Raw genomic sequence first — 13,097 nt, 5'->3', positions numbered from 1 at the left:
ATTAAAGAAATATTATCCTAATTATATTAAGTAATAATATAATAATTATATAAAAGTAATATTTTATATAAATTTTATATATAATTATAAAGAGCTATATTATATTTATTATAAGTAAATAAAAGAATAAAAAGAATTAAATTAAATAAAGATAAATAGAATTAAATTAAATAAAGATAAATAGAATTAATAAAAAAGAAATAGAGGTAAAATATTATATAATATTTAATATTTAAAAGAAAATAAAATAAGAAGAAATAAAAGTAGCTAAAGAAATATATAAATTGAAATATTTATTAGAAGAAAAATATATTTAAAAAAGAAATATTATAAAGAGAAATTAATAATTTATATTATATATATAAAGTTCTTAAGCTTTTATTAATTTCATTTTAGTAAGAACTTATAGTTTAATAATATAAATTAGATAAGTTTAAATATAATATTCTTTTTTATATTTTTTAATAAAATAATACTTTTTTATATATAAATAAATAAACTCAAAAAGAGTTAAAAAGAAGAATATTCTAGTATTTAAATATATTAGAAATTTTCCAGAAATAAATATAATAAAAGAAATTTAAATATTTCTAAGAATAGTAATTATTAAGAAATAGAATATTTCTTATATAATAAAATAAAGTAATTATATATAGAGAACTAAATAAAACAAGTTCTTACAAAATTAGATATATAATTTAGTTATATAATAAGTTATAATAAATCATTTTATTATAGAGTTTAAAAAAAGAAATAAATTTTATAAATAATATTTTTATTTTAGTATAATTTACTATAATAAGAGAAGTTATTTTAATAAAGTAAATTCGCTTATATAACTAGTAAAAAATAAACGAATTCTTTTATTTATAGTTTTTATATTATTAAATAAGAATTATATTTAATATTAAAAGTAATTAATTCTAATTTTTATTACTTTATATTACTAGTACTATTTTAATTTCTTAGCTATTTTAATTATAGAATAGCGGTTTATAAAAAAGTAGAAATATTTATTATAATATTAATATAACTTAATAATATAAATAATTAATCTTATTTTATACTTTCTTATATTATTTAAATTATATTAATTATAAGATAATAAGTTATAAAAAAACAGAAATATCTATTATAATATTAATATAGCCTAATAAAATAATAATTAATTAAGTTTATAAGTTAATAGTTATATAAAAAGTAATAAGAAAAATATATGTTAAAGATATTTTATAAAAAAGAAAATAAATAAAAGAAAATGAATAAAAGAAAATAAATAAAAGAAAATAAATAAAAGAATATTGAAATAAGAAAAATATCTGAGAAATAATAAACTTTAAAAGTTTTTATATATAAGGGAATTATAATTAAGGCTATAGAACTTATTTAGTTCGAATTCTTTAAAAGAAAGAATAAAGAGGAAATAATATAGAAAAGAAATATTTAAAAGAAATATAATAGTTATTAAAGATTAAAAATAAATAGAATTATAAGAACTTATATAATTAGAAATAGCCTTAGAATTAAGATAAATAAGATTTATTATAGCTAATAAAAAGCTATTTCTGGCTTTTAAATTAAGGAACTAAAATAATTAAAATAATTAAAAATAAAACTAGTAATTTTTAAATATAATACTATTATTATTATATTAAATAAATCGAGATATATATATTATAGTAATATTTAGTAAATAATTAAGACTATATAAAATAGTAATAAAACTAATTAAATTTAGTAGCCTAAACTATAATATTTTAAAATAAATTTTTTTTTTAAAGTATTATATTATAAGTATTTAATATATAATAAAATAATTAATAAAGTTATTAAAGTAAATTTCTAGTTTATTTATATTAGCTAAACTAAATAAAAATAATTTTTTTATAAATATAATATAAAATTATATTTACCTAATTAATATTTTTATTATTATAAATTTAATAAAAAATATAAATCTAATATTAAACTAAATATTAATTTAATTTTTAATAGTTTTATTAAGCTTGAAATTAATTAGAACTAGTAATTAAATATCTAAAGGCTTTAATATTAATTATAATTTTATAAAAGTAATAAATATTATATTTTAATATAATATTAATTATAAAGATTTAGATATTTTTTATTAATAGTACTAATATAGCTATTTTCTTTTAGGAATTATATATATAATTACGAGGTTCGAGAAACGAGATATAAATAATAAAATATAAAATACGAGATATAGTTATATAACCTTATATTTTATAAATAACTTAACTAGTAAACTAGACTTTATTAGACTTAATAGATTTAGGAATTATATATTAATATTATAATATTATAATTCTTATTTCTAAATAATTACTTTACTAATTTATATAAATAGTATTTTATATCTATATAATAGTATTATATATTACTAGTAAACTAATATTAATTAGTTTATATATATAAATTAGAAAATAGAATCTTTTAAGCTAAAGAAATATCTAGTAGCTTATAGTAAAATTAAACTAGTCTATATTTAAAAAAAAGAATTACCTATTAATTCTATAAAGTATTTAATAGCCTAAAAAAGAAAATAGCTAGCTTTTACTAAGAACTAAGAACTACTTTATTAAAGAAAGAAATTACTTATTAATTTTATACAAAAAGTATTTAGTAGCCTAAAAAAAAGACTCTAGTTTTTACTAATTAATAAATAGTTAGCTATTTAATTATTTATTTATTTAACTATTTATTATTTTTTAAAAATTAATTTCTTTTAATCCTAAAACTATTTTCTTAAAAAGTATTTTTTCTATTTATATAATACCCGAATTTATAGAATTCTTTCTCCGGAATATATATCTTATATATGTTTTGGAGCCCTTTAAAGCTTTAGATTCTCTCGGAATTATAATATTTTATTTTCTAAATTTCTTATTATAGATAAAAATTTTAAAAGCAAAATATTTACTTTAATATCTTTATTAGATATCTAGATATCTAAATATCTAAGTATCTAAATACTTATATTACTAAATTCTTTTTATAAACTTACTATAAACTATTTCATTTTTAAACTCTTTTTATTATAATTTATATATATATTAGAAAAGGCTTAGTCCTATAGGTTTAGTATAATAAAACTATAGAATAAATATATATAAATAAAAATATAAAAATGTAATATTAATCTAATTACTTATAATAATAAAAAGTTCTAAATTATCTTAATACTAGACTATTTTAATATAAGATAAAGAAATTAACTAATAATAATTTCTAGAAATTATTTAAGAATAATTTAGTACTTTTAATCTTAAAGTATTTAATTAACTAGATTAATACGAATTATATTAATTATAAGCTATTTTATAATATAATAGTATTTATATTAAATATAATAATAAAGAACTTTATATTATATAGTTCTTAGCTAATATTATTTAGGAAAAAGAATAATATATCTAGACTATAGCTAATATTATTATTACCAGACTAGACTTTAATATAAGTTCTATTATTTTATTATATATATTTTTTAATAATAATATTATAAGAAATTAATATATTAAACTAATTATTATTTATAATCTTTTATTACCTATAATTACTTTTACTAATACCGGACTATAAAGAGCTAGTAATAACGGATTCCTATTACCTCTATTACTTTTAAATAGTTCTTTAAATAGCTTTTTTATTATAAAACTAATTAGAGAAATAATAAAGATATATATTAAAATATAAAAATATAATAGAACTAATAATAGTTTTAACTAAAAACTTGCTATTTTTCTCGATATTTACTAATATATAAAGCTTTTATAAAAGGTATTAATAAGCGCTTTTCCTATTATATTAAAGGAACTAGTATAAGATTACTTTTATAATAATTAGCTCTTTTAATATATATAAAAAAAGGCTTATATAAATATTTATAGCTTTTTTAAAAGCCTTGGTTTCTAATATTAAAACTTAAATAAATAAAATACTATTATAATAGTAATTATAATAGCTTAGTATTCCGAAAAAAAAATATTTAAGCTTATCTAATTACTAATTAATAACTTATATAAATTATAATATAAACTAGTATTTGTTTTATAAAATATCGAATTCCTATATAATAAGATTATTATTTCTTATTAAAATATATTAGTATACTAATATATAGTCTCGAATTCTTTTTCTAATCTCGATTAACTTATTAATATATTCTAATTATTTATTACTATTTATAAGAAAAAGTAATAGATTAATACTAAAATTCTTTTTACTAATTAATAATATTATTTAAGAAAATAACTAAATAATTATTTATTCGGAAATTATTAATATAATTCTAGTTATATCCGCGGTTTCTGAAATAATTATTTAAATAATTATAAGTTCTATAATTATAATAACTATTTAAATAAGTTATATTTTATATATAGAAAACCCGAATACTATTTCTAGAAATATATACTATAGAAATAAAAGACTAAAAAGCTCGATTTAGAACCCGAAATTTCTATTAATTTAAGGCTTCGAATTTTTATTAATTTAATAAGAAGTTTAATAATAGCTATTTATAACTAGTAGCTAAAGTTAAAGAAAAAAAAATATTATAAAAGTAATAAAAATAATAATAGAGAGAACTATTTAGGTAATACTTTTAAGGCTCTTCTAGTCTTAATAAATAAAATAGAAAATTAGTATTTGGATTCTCATTTTACTTTAGTTAAAAGCCTTCTAGCTATTTTTATTATACTAATAATTATAGCTAATATTCTTATAAATAACCTTAATTTCTTTTCTTTTATATACTAATTAATAAATAAGAATTATATCTTGAAATCTAATAAATTATTAATAGAACTAGCTATAAAAAATACCTAAATCTTTATAATAAATAGTATTTCTAGATATAATACCTATTATTTTTATGAAATTATAATAAATACTAGAACTTCTAGATTCTTAACTACTAATTCTAATTAATTTCAAGTTTTATAATAAACTAATAATAGTATTAAACTTAATAAAACTACTAAAAATTAAATTAATATCTAGTTTATTATTAGATCTATATCTTCTATTAGATTTATAATAATAAAAATACTAATTAGGCAAATATAATTCTATATTATATCTATAAAGACTTTATTTTTATTTAGTTAACTAATATAAATAAGCTAGAAGTTTATTTTAATAATCTTACTAATTATTTTATTACTTTTATTAGATATTATATATTTATAATATAATATTTCGAATACTTTTTCCTGCTTTAACATACTATATTATAAAGCTTTATTTCCGAATTCTTTATTTATAATTCCTGTTTTTTTATAAATATTAAATTATAATATTAATATTATTATTTTAGTTATTTATTTATTAGTAAGTTCCGAAATATACTAGAATAAGTAGGCTATAATATTAATATAAAAGCCCTTAAATATCTTATAAAATACTATAAATAATACTAGAAATTCGAATAATTACTAGAATAATTTAAATTTAACCTAAGAAATAATATTAGCTTTAATTACTTTATTATTATTAATATTTTCTATATTTCTAATAAGCTTATATTCTATATTATTATTAAAGGTATCTGATATTAAGCCGACTAATAGCTATAAAATATTAGTATTTTATATATTTGAGATATCCTAAAATAATATTAGATTAATACCTATTTAGGCTCTTCTAATTAGATTATAGCAAATATTAGAAAGTAGTTTATAAATAAAAAGTTTATTTAATTTACAAATACTATAGGTATTAAAATTAAAATTATTCTTGTAAAAGCTTATAATTCTATTAGAATTATAAAATATTACTATAGCCTGATTTAATATATTTATTTTATTATTATAACTAAAATTAATAGAATTAGTAAAGATATTATATTTCAAATAGCTTTTAAGGCTATTAATAACTCTATAGGACCTAATAGTATTATCCTAATTCTTTTAGTTTATAGTACTTTACCTTAAATAACTAAATATAATACCTTATTACTAATTATATTATAGTAATTAATAGTATTTAAAAAAGTAATAGCAGAAATTCAAAAGCTTTAAACTAGATATTAAATCGCGAATACTTTAAATACCTGAAATAGTTCTAGTATTATTAATATCTATAAATATTTCCTAAATTCGGATATTCTTATATAATATAAAGAAAATACTAGTTAATTTAATAGTTAGAATGAGTTATATAAACTTATAATAATAGATAAGAAGTCTTATATACTAGTTTTATTATATAATAATACTACTTTCCGTTTAACCTTTATAAAGCCCTTTTATATAGGGAATATTAAGGTTATTACTAATAACTCCGAACCTGAATCTGTTCTCGAATTCTATAATAAAGCTAAAAGTAATATAGATATAATTCCTTTTATTATTTCTGCTATTTTATTAAAGTATAATAGAGAATACTCTTATAAGAACTCTAATATTATAGTATTTCTATAAGATAATAACTTATATAAGAATTCCTATTAAGTTAAAATTACTAGTTTTCTGAAAAGATTCTAGTATTAGTATAGCTATTTCTTCGAGAATTATATATATAATTACGGGATTCGGGAAACGGGATATAAGTAATAAAATATAAAATATAAGATATAGTTATATAACCTCGTGTTTTATAAATAATTCAACTAGTAAACTAGATCTTATTAGGCTTAATAGATATAGGAATTATATATTAATACTATAATATTATAATTCTTATTTCTAAATAATAATTTTATTAACTTATATAAATAGTATTTCATATCTATATAATAGTACTATATATTACTAGTAAACTAATAAAAAGTTTATTAGGCTTTAAAATATAATTTTTACTTATTATTTAATATATAAAAAAAGATAAATAAGGTTATTTATAAGAATATTAGTTATAATTATTAATAAAGCAAAAGTAATAAAAGTAACTAAAAAGCTTTTAATTAAAATAAAATAGAAATTTAAATAATATTTCTTTTCTTTATTTAATTTTACTAATAAAGCTTTAAAAGTATTATTTACTAGTTTGTTTTTATTACTTTTATTATTTTTTTCTTTTTTAATTTTAGTTATATATTAAATATAAGTATTATTAAAGTATTTATTAAATTTTTAGAAGTTTAGAAATCTAAATTAATAAATGTTTTTACTTTTAAATCAAGTAACCGAGATCCAAGGTCAACGCACGACCAGAGTCAACGCACGGTCATTTTACACCAAAACTCCCGAATTTTGAACTTTAATAAATGAGGAGCTAATAACCTAATTAACTTTAAAATTTCTATATTACTAGTATACTATTTTTCAAAGATAATTATAATATAAAAAATTAAAATTTATATAAAAGGCTTCTTTTATATTAAAGCTAAAAACAGAAAATTAATAATATATAATATTTATAAAATAATTATATAAAAGGAAAGAAAATAATAAATGTAATTAATCTTATATTAATAATATATTATAGAAAACAGTTCTAATTAAAAGTTTTTTTAAAAATATTAATATAATAATATAATTTATTTAAAGTTTTAAGTTTTTTTAAAAATATTATTATTAATAAAAGAATAGTATTATTTATTAAAAGTTTTAATAAAAACGTTTAAATATATTATGCTTTTAAATTACATAAAAGAAATATTTATTTTAATAAATAAATAAAATATATTTTATATTTTATTTAAAAACATATTCTTTTTTATTAAAAATAATTAAATTAAAGATAAATAAAAGTATTTTTAATTATTTTTTCTTATAATATTATAATATTATATAAAGTAAAGAATATAAAATAAAGAATATATTAAATACAAATGAATATATAATAATATTTAAAAGCAGAAATTAATTATTTATATTATTAAATTATATTATAATAAATTACAAATTATATAAGTATTTAATATAAGAAATATAACCATTTTGAGTAAGTTTTATATAAGAAAGCTTTTATTATATAATTCTTTAATTATTTCTTAATTTAAGCTTCTTTTAAGAATTTTTAATATTTTATTTAAAAATTTAAGTTAAAAGTAAAATTTTATAAGTAATATATAATAATATAAACTTTTTATATTATATACTTATACTTCTATATATAATGAAGCATTCTTACTAATATTAACTTTAAAGAACTTATATAGATATAATTATTAAATATTAAATTAAAATTATTAAGTTTTTTAATATTTTAATAAAAGCTAAGTTTAAGGTTATTAAAAATTGAAGATTAATTAAGAAAAATTATATATTAAATCTTTGGCTTCTTCTCTTTACAGAACTTAAAGAAATTTATTTTTCCAATTAGTAATTATTTAATAATTAAGTATTTAATATCGAGTATTCGGGTAAACTTGAGCGTGCATTGACCTTGGGCGTGCGTTGACCTTGGATCTCGGTTATTCTTAGCCTTTTATTTCTTTAATATATGTTTTTAAAAATAGTATTCGGGTTCTTTATATATAAAATATAACTTTAAAATATAATTATTATAATTATAAGGCTTAAAGTAATTATTACGAGTTCTAAAGTTATAACTAAATTTATTTTAATAATTTCCGAATAAATAATAATTTAGAGAATTTTATAAATAATATTATTAATTAATAAAACAGATTTTAATATTAATTTATTACTTTTACTTATAAGTAAAAATAAATAATTAAAGCTTATTAATAAGCTAGTTAAAATTAGAAGAAAAAATTAAAACTATATATTAGTATATTAATAAGCCTTAATAAAAAATAATAATTTTATTATATAAGAATTTAGTATTTTATAAAGTAAAAATAAGGCTATATTTTAATTAATATAAGTTATTAATTAATAATCAAATAAGCTTAAATATTGTTTTTTTTTAGAATATTTAATTCTTATAATTATTAAAGTAATAGTATTTAATTTATCTAAATTTTAATATTAGAAACCGAAGCTTTTTATTATAAAACCGGATTTCTAGGCTTGGAAAATAAAATAAAATAGCTTTTAATTCGAGGATTCTAAACTAAGGAAAAAAGCTCTAAATATAAAAGCTTTAGTATTTTAAATACTAGCTAGCTATATATATTATTATAGTTATATAATACTAAATTTATTAGTAAAATAGTAAAATATAATACTTTTAAAAAAGCTATAAATATTTATATAAGCCTTTATATATATATTAAAAGAGCTAGTTATTATAAAAGTAATTTTATACTAGTTTCTTTAATATAATAAGAAAAGCTTTTATTAATACCTTTTATTAATATCTTTTATTAATACCTTTTATAAAAGCTTTATATATTAGTAAATATTAAGAAAAATAATAAGTTTATAATTAAAATTATTATTAGTTCTATTATATTTTTATATTTTAAAATTTTATTTTTTTATTTTTTTATAAGCTTTTTAGCTAAGATAATAAGTATTAATTAAGGAATCTTTAAGCTTAGTAATTATAATAATAATAAAAATAAAAGCAAATAAATGCTTTAATTTAATTAATTAATAAATTAAAAATACTTGATTTTCTTTTATTTAATTCTTTTTAAAGTAAAATAAATTAAAATAATGGATTTCTTTAAAAGATTTATTTTAATTAGATTATTTTAATAATATTACCTTTATTTTAAATATATATAATTCTTTTTAAATAATATTATTATATTAAAGGCATTTTTTAAAAGCCTTATAATTTAATATAATTGTATTAATTAAAAATTATATTATAAAGGTTCTTAAAGTTATTTTTAAATAAACCTTATAAGTTCCTATTAAATATTTTATATAAGATATATTAATATAGTTTAGTATTTAGATATTCTAGAAGATTTATTTTTATAATATTAATAGTATTAATTTTATTTTTTTTATTTCTTAATTAGTTTCTTTTTTTATTATTATTTATATTAAATTAAGTTTAGTTATTTACTAGTATATATATATATAATTTAAAATAAGAGATATTTAAAAATGAGATAATTTATATTAGGTTTATAAAAATAGTTTAATAATAAAAGTATTAGTTAAAATAAATATTTCGTACTTAAATATTTTATTTATAATAAAGAAGTTAGGAAATAAAATATTATAATTTTAAAAGAATCTAAAGCTCGAGGAATTTAACTTAATAATAAAGTCGAAGTTATAATTGAAAAGCTTTAAGGGTATATATAAAGTATATATTTTCCGGAAAAAGAATTTTATAAATTCGGGTATTATATAAGTAAAAAGAATAATTACTAAGAAAATAGTTTTAAGGTTAAATAAAGTTAGTTTTGAAAAATAATAAAAGTTAAATAATTAATTAATTAATTAAATAGCTAATTGCATCTTAATTAATAAGAGCTAATATTTTTTTTAGGCTATTAAATACTTTTCCGGAATTAAAAGTAATTGTTTTCTTTAATTAGAAGTAAATTTGCTTATTTTAAATTACTAAATACTTTTTAATTAACTAAATCTTTTTTAATTCATATATATAATCTAATTAGTATTAGTTTATTAATAATATATATGAAATACTTAATATATAAATTAATAAAATAATTAATATCTAGAAATAAGAATTATAATATTATAATATTAATATATAATTTCTAAATATATTAAGTTTAATAAGAACTAATTATTAATTAAATAATATATAAAAAGTAAAATTATATAATTATATTATTAATAAATTTCTTTTTTAAATAATAAAAAATATATTATATAAATTTATTACTTTTATTAATGCTTTCTAAAAAGAAATTATATTTTATTATTATTTAATATAAATATATTATTATTAGCTTATAATAATCTAAATTTATATTCTAATAATAATAATTATTTCTTAAAATATAATTTTATATTTATAAATTTATTAATTATTATATTTAAAAGTGAATTAAAAGAAAAAGAATTAAATATAAAACTAAAATATTTATTTTAGCTAAATCTAATATTTTACTTATTAATTCTTTTTAAATATATTAGAATTAATTAAAATTTATTAGCTAAATATTTTAATGAAATTATATATAATACTTATTTTTTTAATTATTTTTTTAATTATTTATAAGAAAATATAAATATATATATATATATTATAAACTATTATTTGAATTTATTTATTTTTATTAAAGAAAAAATTTATAATTATATATTTCTTTAAAAACCTCTCTATTTCTAATATATATTTTAAATAAGTTTTAATTAATATATAAGTTATAAATATAATTTTAGAATTCAAATAATATATAGCTTTGATTTTTAATATTAGATATTTATTAAAAAAGCTAATAAAAGAAATTAAAATAATAATAATAAGTACTTTAAATTTTATTTTTCTTTAATATATATTTCAAATAAGTTTTAATTAGTATATAATTTATAAATATAATTATTAATATAATTTATAAATTTAAATAATATATTTATTACTTTAAATTTTAATATTAGACCTCTATTAAAGAAGCTAATAAAAGAAATTAAAATAATAATAATAAGAGCTTTAAATATTATTTTCTTTTTAAATTTAATTAAAGTATTATAAAGTTATATAATATTAAATAAAAGTAAGTTTTAATAAAATTATAATTAAAATATATTAAAAAGCCGATTTTAATATTCGAATAATATATATTTCTAATTTTTAATATTAGTATTTTATAAAAGATATTAGTAAAAAAAACTTATAAAAAAAAATAAAGTCTTTAAATTATATTTTTCTTTTAAAGTTATATAAATTTAAAGTAAGAATTTCTAAATTCCCGAGTTTTATTAAAAGAATTAGTTATATATAATATTAGCTAAATTTATTTAAAAAGTATAAGTTATTTAATAAGCTTATAAAGAAAATATAGTTTAATATTCTTATAATATTCTTATATATTATATAATAAAGTCTATTAAGTAAGTTACTTATTATAAGAATTAGATTAGTAATTCTTTTTTAAATAATTTTATAAAAATAAAAAAATAAAAAACTTAAGTTCTTTAATTAAGAAAAAGCAATTAAAATAATAATAAGGCTAAATTAAGTTATATAAAATATAAGAATTCTAAAATTAATATTTTTATATAAATTAAATTAATAGGAATTTTATAATTAAGGAAATATTTTTTATATTAAATAAAAATTAGAATTATTAATAAAGAATTTAATAAAATATAAAAACTTGTTTTTTTAATAGAATTTTAAATAAAATCCTTTATTAAACTAATAAAACTAATAAATTAAAAATTTGTAATAATTAAAAACCTAAAATAAATTCAGGATTATATTTTTATTAAGCTATTAATAAAATAATATAAAAATAATATTTATTTTAGCTTTTCTAATATATATAAATAAATCTTGATTTGGGCATTTCAAAATTATCCCTTGAGATAATAGCTATTTTTGAAGCTTAGTAAAATAGGGCTGCCTTTTTATTTTACTAGGAGGCCCCCTACAAGAAACACGAGTCTACTATCGCGAGGCTTTACGAGCCTGGTGCCCACTAGTCTGTGGATTACAGGGCCTTTAGCGACCAAATAATCACTGAAGCAAAACCTCGACTTTTGCAAATAAACTATAATAAAATAAATTACTATAAAGAAATCAATATTCACTTCTTGTAATCATATCCCTCGATATTTTAATGGATTACAGTTTGTGGTTATCGAATATAACTTAGTTAAATATCGCGATTTATGTTTTGCGAGGCCTGAAAATCTCGCTAAAATCCACAGACTAGTTGGCACCAGGCTCGTTACTTTCCTTTCTTTTCAATAACCTCCAGAATGCAGGAAGATAGTTTTGATACCCCTCCTTGGATTGCTAAAAACCTAAATTGCAAAGATCTCCTTTCGATGTGGAAGAGCATTACGCATACTCTTATCTCTACTGGATACATTACAGAGCTATACCAGGAACTGGACCACGCTAGCCGGACTGGGTCATAAAGATCCAAGCTCTGGCAGTCAATGGGCAGTTGAATCGTGCAGTAATCCTGCTCTACTTTCAAACAAATTACTACGAACACCTGGTAATAGCATAGAGAATAACAGATCAGCGTGCGGCTACAATGACGAAGAGTCCATTGATGGAGATACGGTACATTTGCTTGCAAAACCGGCGTCCCCTTTTGTGCAGCTGCC

The sequence above is a fragment of the Hyaloscypha bicolor genome (genome assembly GCF_002865645.1).
Source record: "Hyaloscypha bicolor E unplaced genomic scaffold K444scaffold_123, whole genome shotgun sequence".
NCBI classification, from domain to species: domain Eukaryota; kingdom Fungi; phylum Ascomycota; class Leotiomycetes; order Helotiales; family Hyaloscyphaceae; genus Hyaloscypha; species Hyaloscypha bicolor.
Note: the sequence above shows the minus strand (reverse complement) of the source record.